The sequence below is a fragment of the Schistocerca gregaria genome, chromosome 4 (genome assembly GCF_023897955.1).
Source record: "Schistocerca gregaria isolate iqSchGreg1 chromosome 4, iqSchGreg1.2, whole genome shotgun sequence".
Classification (NCBI taxonomy): domain Eukaryota; kingdom Metazoa; phylum Arthropoda; class Insecta; order Orthoptera; family Acrididae; genus Schistocerca; species Schistocerca gregaria.
This window is the reverse complement of record NC_064923.1, coordinates 87,889,631-87,903,163: the sequence shown is the minus strand read 5'-3', so window position 1 is coordinate 87,903,163 and position 13,533 is coordinate 87,889,631. Positions and strand designations below refer to the sequence as shown.

At 39.3% G+C, this 13,533-nt stretch overlaps 1 protein-coding gene across 1 annotated transcript in view; it reads left to right on the top strand.

Moving 5' to 3' along the window:
• Window positions 1-9,991, top strand: part of LOC126365892 (uncharacterized) — an 84,555-nt gene extending 74,564 nt beyond the window's left edge. The window contains exon 5 of the mRNA XM_050008608.1: window positions 9,630-9,991. The gene's annotated coding sequence lies outside the window, so the exon portion shown is untranslated. The remainder of the gene's footprint in view (window positions 1-9,629) is intronic.
• The last annotated feature ends 3,542 nt before the right edge of the window (window positions 9,992-13,533 follow it).

The following is a 13,533-nucleotide window of genomic DNA, read 5'->3' as shown; positions in this document are numbered from 1 at the left end:
GCCTGCGGCCCTTGTGCATCACAGGCTGCTGCCCCGAAGTCATCTTTGTCACCATCGCCTTTGCCTGAGAAGCCCAGGGAGCATATTCATGCTGACTTTGTGGGAACTTTTTTAGGTACTTATTGTCCTCTCGTTATTGACGCCTACTCTAACTTTCCTTTCATTGTTCGTTGCACGTCACCTACCACCGTGGCAACCACCAATGCTCTAGCTCACATTTTCTCTTTGGAAGGCCTTCCCTCTACTCTTATTACTGATAACGGTCCGCAATTTGCCTCTTCCGATTTTGTGGTTTTTTGTGCACATCACGGCGTCATGCACGCCACGGCCCCTCCATTCCACCCACAGTCAAACGGTGAGGCTGAATGACTGGTCTGCACATTTAAGGCTCAGATGAGGAATTTCCTGACGTCTTCTGGTGCTGATGATGCGCTTCTCCAGTTTCTGGCTTCTTACTGTTTCACCCCCATGGGCGACCACAGCCTGGATGAGCTCTTACATGGCCGACAGCCCCGCATGTTACTTCATCTTCGGTGGCTTCCACCTCATGGCCGCAAGTGCCTTCACTTGGCCGCTTCACCGCTGATGACCTTGTATGGGTATGGGGATATGGCAGGCGGCCAAAATGGAGTCCTGGCTGCATCTTACAACACCATGGCCAACGCCTGTATGAAATGCAGATGGACACGGGTGTTGCAGTGAGTCATTCGGGCCAGCTTCTGCCTCGTGTGCCAGCAATGCCTGTTCCGGATGCCGCTACACCACCTTCGGCTCTACCTGATGCTCAAGATACTGGAATCTCTCATTACTCACAACGCAGTCCTCTCACCATCATATACGTGCCAGCACAAGAACTGACGCCACCAGGAGACATGCCCATGCAGGAACCAGATGACTATCATCTGTCGGATTAATTCTATTCGCCTCCTTCTCCTATGGGCACGGACACATTGCACATGTCTCCTGTTATAACAACAGGACTTGCCACAATGGGCAGATTGGTGCACGGGGCCCCAGCAGATTTGACCCCTACGTCTCCTGTCATCTCGACCCGTTATTATCGGGGACACTTCCGTCTGTACGGGAAGCCTCCTCCTTGAGACTTTACAGCCAGTCAAACAACACCTATGGATGTCAGCAATCTACAGGGCACTTCCATCAAGACCTGTGCAAAAACTTCAAAGGGGGGAAAAGTGTTGTGACTCGCCATTCTTTCAAAGTACCACCGTGCAGTTACGCGTGTCCTCTACATGCGGCGCTGCCTGCCAGCCATGCAGCAGCAGTGCCACCTAAGCGGCCAGCCACCCAGCGGGCGCTAGACTCAGACTCAGTTGTGATTTGACTGTTAAAGTGTATACACATCTTACTCTGTTTACTTGATCTGTGACTTTCATGTATTGCATCTTCCTTGAAATATATTTGTTCAACTTGAAGTTATAACACTGGGTTCCTCACAGCTTGACAGTTTCTTAAAGTAGCTTGCTAATATTTTATGCTTTTCTTGGTTGTTTAGGAATAATCCTTGATCTTCATTTTTGAACCACAAATTAGGTGGTTGGTAAGTTTGAAAGCTTTGTTTAAAAGTTTTATAGAAGTTCCTGATATTATTCTTTGGTCATGCACTTCAGATTGCAATTCCATTGTTGCTGCTATAACTAAATGTAACCACAACCATAGCTGTAGGTCCAATCACTCTAACCTCTACCACATTATCGCGAATGAGTCATATGGATATTTGGATCAGCATTTCTTAAAACAGCAGTGTTCACTTCCAGTCAAATTGTGTCTGTGTTCTACTTAACATGCTGTATTTCCTTTCTGCTTTAAGAATGCTAGGCACTGCATTATCTCTGCTGCTGCAATGTCATAATTTTACTTCGTGTTGGTTGTAACTTTAGTCTCACAATCTGATAATCCTAATTAATGTCTTTACTGTATTTTATTTGCACACTGGTCCATGTGCCTTATTCCACACCTCTTGATGTATCATTATCATAGGTACTACCACTGTGATAGTTCTGTATACTTTGTTGGTGCCTATCACAGTCTGTATCAAATCGCTTTCCACATATTTTTAATAGTCTATTTACATTTTCTCAAATTTTGTCCTTCATTATTATTAAATTACTGAGGAAGTTCCAAATATATTACATTCTCAGTTGATTTGTATTGATATAATGGTTTAAATGCCCTCATTATTGCTGTTACTGCACTGACATGTTCATGTTAATGCAGTTCTGTACTCACTGAGTTAACACACAGATTTGTTTGATTCAGAGTGTTTAATAAATACTGTTCTGATTTAACTTTTCTAGTCTTCATAAAATTATACACAGGAAAAAAAAAACAAAAAATTTCAAAGTAAAATTTTCACGTATTTGGAAGCAGTCCCAGCAGCATTGTACAGGGTGACAATTACTGAACTATATGAAATAAAATCATCATAACGTCCTAAAGGTTTGTGTGAGGATGTTGAAACTGCACGGTTGGCCATTACAGGAATTAGTATGCACATTATTGTTTGGTTTAGGACAAAGCTCACTTTCATTTGGTTGGATTCATCAAAAAGCAAAATTGGCACATTTGGGGGACTGAAAATCCACAGTTTGCAATTGAGAAGTCTTTTCACCGTCAATGGGTGACTGTGTGGTGTGCAATGTCCAATCACAGAATAATCGGTGTGATATTCCTTGATGGCACCATGACTACCAAATGGTATGTGAAGGTTTTGGAAGACGATCCCCATTACCCAAAGTGACCCTGTGCGCGCCTGCTGGTGTGACGGCCTTATTGCTTGGCACCGAGCCAAGTCGGACGGGTTGCGTCACCAGCTCGCTAGGCGCTCAGCAGGCATTGCGGCACTATGCTTTGGACTTTTATCAAACTGTTGCATCCTGAGCCTGCAGAGTATAAGTCCCTTATCAGCACCTTACGTAACCCAGGTCACTTGCTCTGTATATAAGCGGGCAGTGCACGCCAGCGGAACCATTCTGCTGTGAGCTCTATCTGCAGCAGCATTGAAGCACTATGCCACATCGACGTGTGATCTGACCACATGTGACTCCTTTTTGTGGGGATATATTAAAGACAAGATGTGCAGTAATAACCCTAAAACCATTCATGTGCTGAAAGTAGTGATTCAGGATGTCATTGACCGCACTGATGTTCTGACACTTCAGTGCATCATTCAGAATTTCACTATTTGTCTGTGGCACATCATCACCAATGACGGCAAGCATATCAAATATGTCATAACTTAATTCTGAATATCTGTAGTGATGTTTACATGTTAAATTAAATGTTTGAATGTCCAAGTTCACAATTAATTTATGTTTTTTTTACATATGGTTCAATAATTGTCACCCTGAATGTGCCACATATTATCATTTCAGGGCTCTGACACACAAAGAAATATTCACTGCAGACTAGAAAAATGTCAAACAGGAGAAATCAAATCATTACAGGACTAATATCTGGGTGAAAGATTTTTTTCTTCAGCTGTATTCATTGGTAGCAGTTTTACATGCTATTGATTTCAAAGCTAGATAACATCATCTTCACCTGCCTTAATACAACCAATCAAAATCTGCAAATCTGTATTCTCTCCTGTATGCAACTCCATGTATCCAGATTTACTTGAAAGCAATATAACTATAAAATTACAGTCACCATGAGAATATGAAATTACACCTGCAAAACACTTGCCTTCAAAACAGTGTAAAGCATGAGTGCTTTAACAATGTAATAGTTCACAGGGGAACGCAGGTGAACGAAAGATGTCAGTGTCCACCAGGCACAAAATTTCAACAAATGACCACATTGTCATCATAGGTGCATTAGTGAACTGAGTTCCAAGGAGATTCCATGGTGCTTTTATCTCCTTGCCCCCTCCCTCTGAATTGCTACTCCATGTGAGGTCCACTCCCAACATCTCCTCCCCCTCCTGCTGGTTTGTTGTTCTGTTTGTGTTTCGTGCCTAGGGAGACATGCTGAGAGTGTTTTGTCTGCTGTCTGGGCAGAGCAACATGGCCATTTGCTAAAATATTGTGATGGCTGGACACTGATATCTGGCTTTTCACTTGTGAACTATTTCATCATGAATTATGCTGGGAGAAGTTAAAGAATCACATCACATATCTGTTAGAGGAGAGGATGTATCACAGCATGAAATGACTTGACCAGTGGCAGCATCAAAGGAGCCATTTGCTTAGTGCCTTTCATTCCTTGTGAGGTGCTGTGAAGAATGTGTGGTGGTGAATTTTGCAAAGGTAATACATTACATCGACTCAGCAGCAGTCTGAAGAATCAAGAAACATGGTTGCCTAGTCATGGTATGGGAGAGAGTATGCTTTAACCAAACTTATTCAAAGTAAATCTACAGTTGGTTTACTAGTTCAGTTCCTGAATGTGGGAATGGATTGGCAGTTTCACCCAGGCCACAGCAGGTCCCACACGAAGAAAGGCCATCAGATGTCAACCATCACAATTGAAGAGCATATCAGAGAGTAGCTATAATGCCCCCTGCAAGCTATCTTCAATCCCACAGTGAAGCAACTGGATTAAGAAGAGGTTTCACTTCTTAAGAAAGGACTCAATTTTGCACCAGCTCCTAAACCCGCACTATTAGGGACATCATCAGTGCAGTGTAACAGGCAGCCGTTTTACCAGCTGATATAGGCGCTATAACTGTGATCCTGTCTCACCAGGATTACACTGAAAAGATGTGCAGCCTGCCAGAAGACAGTGCATACTGGAAAATTGATACTGATCCTACCAAGAGAATGGAGATGAAGATCGTGGCACTTATTAAAAAAAATCCAGTTTACCAGACAGAGTTGTTAAGAAGCAACTGAAAGCACCAGTTTCACCAAGACTTCAAGGACTTCCAAAGGTTAACAAGGACAGGGTGTTTTATGCCCTGTTGTTAGCAACGTTGGTGTCCTGTTGTACTCAGTTACTAAAGACTTGAAGGATATATGTAGCACTTTGTATGAGAAATGTTCACATCATATTCATGACTCTGTGGATTTTGTTGGGTGTCATGATAACTTTAAGCTTAAGGGTTCCAACATCATTGCTAGCTTCGACATTGTACTTCTTTTCACCAGTGTGCCTTTACAAGAATCCTTGGAACTCATCAGCCAGAAATTTGACATAAAGAGATCAACCTTTTTAGGTATGTATTGATGTCAACATACTTTTATTTCAATGGTGTTTACTATGAACAAATGGAAGGAATATCCATAGGGAGTCCACTTTCACCAATTGTTTCCAAGATGTATTTGGAATATTTCAAGGAGGAAGTCCTGGTACCTGCCCAGTGGAACCCAGCCTGTGTTTTCTGGTATGTCAATGACGCCTTCGTCATATGGTCACATGGAAGACACAAGCTGAATGATTTCCTCATACATCTCAATTCCATATATCACAGCATAAAGCATACCATGGAAGTTGAAGTGGATACAGTGCTCCCCTTCCTGGATGCCCAGGTAAAAATAAGTATATTACAGTAACCAGATATGGACATGATCAGAAAATACTGGCTGAGTGCACTGACCGTGAGTCACTGAAAACCGTGGACAGTAATGGATGAAGAACAAAGACAGCACGGCAGAATGACAAATTTGGAGAGTGAATCAAATTGAGAGCCTAGACATAGAAACATCAAGAACAAAGCAACACTGAGTACAATGAACAGTATGAGAGCACAGTTGGAACACAACTGAGGTCAGGACTCCTGCACTGCTAGCTTTATAGCATGGCCGCATGTGGAGCACAGCCCGCACCTAGCACTGTGGAGGTGACAGGAATGCTGCCTAGATGGGATACCAGAAAGAACTTGAGTCAGAGTGTGCACCATGAAAAGACACACACCAGCATACACCCACACACAGAAAGATGCCACCACATGGCATACAGGGATGGAGTGCTCGAAGCATTGATGCATAGAGCTTGCAATGTCTCTGACAATGAAAGTCTCAACTAAGAACTTGAGAACCCGAGGACAATGTTCTGTAAGAATGTTAACACTGAGTAGCAAATTTGGAGAGTCCTACATCCTAGTGCCTGTACAACTGGTGGAACGGGAGAGGAACCTCAGGAAGATGCAACCATTACATTTATTCTATTTTGTGATGCATTATCCAGAAAGATAGGGCTAATTTTCTGTAAACACCAAATGAAGACTGTCCTCTGCCCACCTGCTAAAACGGGGCAATGCATGATAAAATCATGGAGAGCCTCAGATTATCAAAGTGTAGAGTCTATCAGGTTCCCTGATAATGTGGCCCTACATACATAGGATACACAGTGTATACTGTCGAAAATTGTTGTCGTGTACAACAATACCCCACCAGACTGTAGCATCCTCGCAAGTCAGTGTCACAGAACACTGCCTATCAGTGGTACTTGGAATGGATTACGGCCATATTCACATTCTGACACTGATGTCTGACACCTGGGACTGCATCATTTAAGAATTTGTTGAAATTTAAGTAACGGAACCACTGATCTGTTGGCTCCCTCCATAGTAAGGCCTGGGAATGTGCACTTACAAGGGAATGGTGGAATCTAACATATGAAAACTTACCCTGAAATTTTTCACACAGGAAGAATACTCTGAAAGAAATGCACTGCCAGAATTTTAGTTGCTAGGGTGCACTTAAGTATTTTTTACATGAAGAACTGCTTATAGCAGTGGTTTGTAAAGTCCTTCCCACCTAGTGCACGAGACAGAAAATAAGCAGAGACAGCAGTGACATGAGAATGTAGCACCACGTAGTACAAAGTCTTGAAGTGCACACATGGGAATTTTAAAAACTTAAAACATGTCAGAAATATCTCAAATCATTAATTTTTTTGAACAACTTGCTGTTCATATCAACAGCTAAACTGTTTGCAGATGTAATTGCTACACAAGTAACTGACAAAGGAAACAAAACTGTGGCAGTGTATTAAGGTACATTGCAGATGACTTACTTCCATTAGTTGCTGATATTAAATATTTTATAAAAAAAAATCTGTAGCATAGTTCTTATGATAATTTTTTAATAATGTATATTTTAATAACAATGAAACAGTTGTTTGTTTATTCCTTGTAATCATTAAAAAATGTGAAGTGTGTATTTGATGACAAAAACAAATATTTTCCTTACTCAAGGCACACTTAACAAAAGAAAATTTAGTGCATTCAGGAACTTCACAATAAGTGCTAGTTTTATTTAGACAGAATTGGGATGGAGTGATAAATGGTCATGCCCATTGTTCTGCATATTGTGCAGCATACAAAGCATACTTGATACAAACTGACAATACACAAGTGACTGAAGTTTAACATATTGTTGCACTGATAAACCTGAAATGACATAGATTATATCATAAATCATATTGTCTGACAATTTTCTGAAGAAACCTTTACACTGTCATAAAATATTTTTATTGATGGGCTGAATCACACTGTTAGTTCTGGATGGAATCCAAATTACATTTCGTCTTTTCATCCTCCTCCTAAAGGCAGAGATGTTGTTATGCCTACGCCAAGAGTTCAACAAAAACAAAGAATTACTATCTGCAACTGGCAAGAAGGCATTTTAGATGTAGTATTTAACATTATGCCCTTCCATTTTTTCAAGATTTTGCTATGTCAATTACAAGATTTTTGCAATTACACAGTTCTTTTTTAAAAGTTTTGGCCCTGTTTTGCATTGAGGTTGTCTAAAATAGACACAGTGTAAAGCTCTGTAAACAATAATAAACCAGTGCTTATCTCTGACATTGTTGTATACAAATGTGTCATAGCATTCACAACTGCACAAGAGAATCCATCTTTTTTTTTCACTTGAAATGATAAGTGCTGTTTGCATGGAACATAACTGACCAGCTTTATACACAGCTCTTATGGAATAACGATAAGTTTTTTCTTCAGATCAGTTATGAATTTCTTTATAGTATTACCTGTTAATGACCTTTCCTCCACATGTTTACTTGAGGCAAATTTCATAATTTTGCAATTTCCTTTTCCATATGATTTCCTGAAAATGTTTAAGCAGGTCAAAGAAGCCTGGAAATCACTAATGTTCTACTCGCTTGCAATTCATAGTGCCCAGTGTCATACACCTCCCTCGGTAATGGTGCATTGACTCTCCTGAGCAGTTCTAAATCTTTCGAACAGATTTTCTTCCACACTTTTGTGAATTTCATTTTGGTGCATATTTTGTATTGTATGTGAATCTTTCTTCCATTTATGCAATTTACTTCAGATTTTATGAAACAAAAAATGGCTTTAAAGGCAGCTTAACATGAAGCATTTTGTCCTTCCTTTGTTTAACCGAAACATTCACAACCTTTTCTTTGTCACTGGAAGCTATCACTCTTCATATTTCCTTTGGGATAGGAAGGTACTGTGTTTTTCCTCTGCTCTTTAACTAACACAACAATCGTCATTCGAACCATAATTCACAGAATCATCAGAGTTACTTCATCTTTCTTCTGTTGTTTTCATAATTCCTAATGTACTATTGAAATCACTCTAACAAATGTCCAAGAATTAACTACTAAATAATAAGTATATAGGTCTTCAGGAGAAGTAGGTGATTTCAACTGCATACCACATTCTTCTTATTTTATCTTTGTGAGGTTGAAAATATTAATAGGGTACCTCATTACCATGAAACTCTGGAACCTACACAAAGACAGATACTACTGGCAAGCATGTACAAAGAAAATACAAAGAAAATTAATTCATTTTTGCCTTCATTGTTAACACTTACCGATACGGCAAAGGCAACTGCTACTTATTATGGATATTAAATGAGCTGCAAATTCAAGCACTGTGTAACTGTGAACAACTGTGTCATTGAAACTATCAATGGAAACTGATATTCACTTTATAGATTATGAGCATGTTGCACCATGTTATATGTTTACTGACGTGCTGTCATTCAGTGATGTGTGCCTGCCATGTTATCTGTGTGCTGCCTGCTACACCTACAGTAGAGGTGTTCATTACTCCAGCTGCCTGGCAAGCTGCGAATTTGGCAATTTTCAACATTTAAAAAAATATACTTGTAGTATTAGTAGTTAACATTTTGACATTGTTTCTTTCAGTGAAAGTTTCAGGGCAAGTTTTGTTATGTCGTATTGGACAGTTCCCTTTTTAGTTTTCCTAAGAGGAGGAAGGAGATATAACACAACAAACTGACAGTGGAGGCAAGCAGAGCAACAGTGGAAATGCCGTCAGCACGCATCCCTGTCCTCAAACCACAACAGAGTGAGGAGTCTACTGGATGGGGAGTACTGGTAGTAGATGGGGTGTGGACCTCACACAGAGTGGCAGTCGGAGGGAGAGGGGACAGGGGGAGGTAAAAGTGCCACGGCATCTCATAGGCACTCACTTAGTCAGTGCATCTGATGATGGAAACATGTCTGTCTGGCAAAATATTGTGCTCGTTTGGACACTAACATATGGCTGTTCAGCCATGAACTATGTGATCATGAATTACAACATGAGAAGTAGAAGAATCATTTCGTGACTGCTTTCCAAAGTCTTTTCATTTGTCACTTATTTTTTCCCTTTAGCTAGATGAATTTCAAGGTATTGATAGATATTATAACAGTGATTTCTCTTATAGGTGTCTGGATGGCAGGAGCTAGCTGACACAAGTGCTGGAGCCACTCTGTACAAGAAAATGCTTCATTTGAGCATGCAGATTTCATTTCAAGAACACTTCATTTTTCAGTGCCTACACAAGTTATTTTGTGTGCTGTCACTATTACTTTCAGTATATCAATTACACCTCTAAAATAGCACTTCATCTGTCCTCTGTAATCTTATTGCATTGTGTACTAGATAAAGAGAGCGTGCTGCTGTTTCATGTTACCCTGCAGTGTTCATAATTTGTAACTTTTCTGTTGCTTGTGGCAACATCAGAGAAAATGTCAAAATTATATGAGTATTACAACAATTTCAAATAGATTAATTTCATATAATAAACAGCTGTGGTTAACAGGCAACCCTCATTTTGTATATTAATGGTCTGGCACTGGCAGACGGCAATAATGTTAATACTGACATCATGCTTTTTTCTGCTGATGCAGTTATTTGTAGTGAAATATTATCCAACAACAGCAGCACCAATGGTCAGGTAGCCCTTGATATGATTTCAAAGTGGTGCAAAGACTGGCAGCTTGCTTTAAATGTACAGAAATACACAACTGCACACTTCACAAAATGATAAAATGACTAAAATATCAGTGTGTCATGACTAGAAACAGTCTTCCCATACAAACATGAAAATGTAACAATTTGTGGGACTATAAAGTGGAATGGTAACATATGCTCAGTTGTAGGTAGAGCAGGTGGTAGGCATTGGTTAATTGCTAGGATACTACGAAAATGCTGTCGGTCTACAATAGAGATTGGATACAAAATACTCAGATAAAAGTCCTAAATTACTGCTCAATTAGATGCATGAGAGTGTGTCACAAAAATGTTAAAAAAATCTAAACTGACAGATAACTGAAGATAGATAACAAGTATCCTGCAAAAGTCTACTTACAAACCAGTATCAAATGAGGCATAGGCTATGCTCCCTACTTATAGTAAGCCTTGGCGAAGTGGTGTGCCAAGGGTGTGATACATGTACTGTATTAACAACAGTTCGTTTGTTGACAATGAGCTAACTAGGTACAGCTGTAGAGGAACAGGTCATCACATGAGTACAATTTCCTTCAGTAACAATGTGTAATTGTGGCTATATGGTGAAGTCCATGATTGTTGGTAGTGGTGATGAGCTGAGGAAGCAGTGCCTTCTGGAGCAGCTTTCAAACCACAACAGCTGTGATCTTCGCAAAGGTACAAGACAACACTGTGAGAGGGGTGGTGGCAGACATCATGGTCTGAAGTGTAAGTTCAAAAATGGCTGGTGATCATTCTGGAGACCAGAGCTGTATTGGCCTTCAATTGGCTGAACTGCAACCTAAATACTTACAAGTGGAGGAATACCAGCACAGTGTCATGTGGGCACGTGACCAAGGAGATGCAAATAGGTGTCTGTGACTGCAGTGCTGTTTACTGCAGCCTATATATCTCACAGCACCATGGCTTGTGCCACTGGATGCTGTAGCAGCTGCAAGAGGCTTGGCGGTCAACAGCTCAGCAACTCTCCCATTGACAAACAATTTGTAGAGCCGTGCCTGGCCCAAGAAAGATATCCAAGATGGTGGTCAAATATATACTACTTACTGCTCCCATTGGGACTAAGCACACAAGATTACACCATCATGAGCATACTGCTATAAGGGAAAGCACTCTCCATCATGTCATCATGTGCTTCACAGTGGTTTGCAGAGTATACATGTAGATGAAGATACTGCAGCTCTTCATGGGGAACATAAATATTGAAATTGTTCTGCTATTATTTCCTTTAGATAATTTAGTATACTGACACACTATTGCAGACGCTTTTGCTTCCTTACAACAACTGTAAGAATGCAGTGTAATCTGAAATATTTAGCCATAACAGATTCTGATTTCCATGACTGTTTGTGTGATTTATTCACCTGTAAATGATTTATGATCATGAAGATTCATTTGAAGCATTTATCATGGATATTTATTTGAAGACACAGAAGCATCACTATAAGAGTCAAAGAAATTTCCCGAATGGCAAGAGTATTAGATTAGATTCAGTTTTCGTTCCACTGACCCAAAAAATGAGATAATTCTCATGGGTGTGGAACATGTTAGAAAGTATAACTTAAAAAAACATAAAACATTTGAATATTATACTTACTACCCTGACCATTGTCAGAAGATTGTCAAAACAGGTGAATACAATGTGGTAAACTGGAACATCTAATATTTACAGAATTAACATGCTGTCAGAATGAAACATTGTTAAGCACTATTAATAAATTTATCATAAACAAAATATCTAATCTTGAGTGCTGTGGCCAAGTGCTGCCAAAACTGAAATCTTAACAGACATTTTTACTTAAGGTGGTTTAACTGTCTCTGTTAGGATATTCATCTATAGAGTAGAAGGAGTTGCCTATCAAAAAGTCTTTCAAATGCTGTTTAAACTGAAATCCTAGTAACCAAAAACTTAAGAAAAAACATCAGGTCCCTAGTACCCAAGTTCTCTCTCACACTAATAATCATCTTGATAATGTTATGCCATTGGTATGTCTGTATAATATTTTTAATTTTCCCTTTCCCCAGTCCTTCTTTTATGTGTGATGGTCTATTTTGTAAGCAGCATTTTATCTAGACTAGACCTTCATTACTTATCGTACAATTATGTAGGCTCTATTTTTGAGATTCATTTTACTTTACAAGGTTAATGTAAGATTTCATGAACTACACATATTACGTGTTTTACACTTTTACAAACATCTGATTTACCAGTTTATCCTTATTCTAAGTTTTCTTTATTGGAATTATGTTCCCTGAATTCTGCTGTACTTTAACTCGACTCCCAATCTCTTGATGCTTCAACATTTGTATTACAATTGGAAAGAGAACTTTGGGTCATCTACTGGTTATCACTTGAACTAAGTTACAAAATAAATATGAGTATATAATTTTCCTATATAATTTTGTGCACTGTTCAATTACATTTTAACCAAAACAGGATCTTGATCTGTTTGTTCTTATTTATACTGAGAGGTATTTCTGAAGATGTGGCTTTAATGCCATGGAAGTACTTGATTCATAAATAAATATTTATTACACAGCTGAAGGAGTCTTTCTGATCATTCTATGATTCTACAGCTGTGGATAGCCACAATACAAATTTTTTTGCGTACTATAATCATCGGAGAAGACTTTAATCATCCAACAATCAAATGGGATAAGTATAGTTTTGTTAGTGGTGGATATGACAAGACATCCTGTGAAACATTGCTAAATGCTTTCTGTGAAAACTACAGATAGTTCAGAACTCCACTCTTGATAGAAATACAGTAGATACAATGGTAACAAATATGCCTGACCTCTAGGAGGATGTATGTATCGAAGCTGGTATCAGTGACAATGAGGCAGCTGTAGCAACAATGACTACCACAGTACCAAGAGCAATCAAAACAAGTACAAAGATTTATATGTTCGTCAAACTAGATAAAGAAGCGGTAGTGTCATTTGGATAGGGAAGATGAAGCAAGTTATCTTTGGGTAGAGAGTCATTGAGAGATGTATAAGTAACTTTGGGTGTGCCAAAGGGAAGTGTGTTGGGATCCTTGCTATTCATGTTGTATATTAATGAGCTTGAAGACAATATTAATAGTAACCTCAGACATTTTGCAGATAATGCAGTTATCTAGAACAAAGTACTGTGTGACAGAAACTGTACAGATATTAAATCACATCTCAATAAATTTCAAAGTGGTGCAAAGATTGGCAACTTGCCCTAAATGGTCAGAATATGAAACTGTGTGCTTCACAAACTAAGAAAAACATAGTACCTATGTCTATAATATTAGTGAGGTCACAGTTGGAATTGGTCTACTCATACAAATACCTGGGTGTATCAGTTG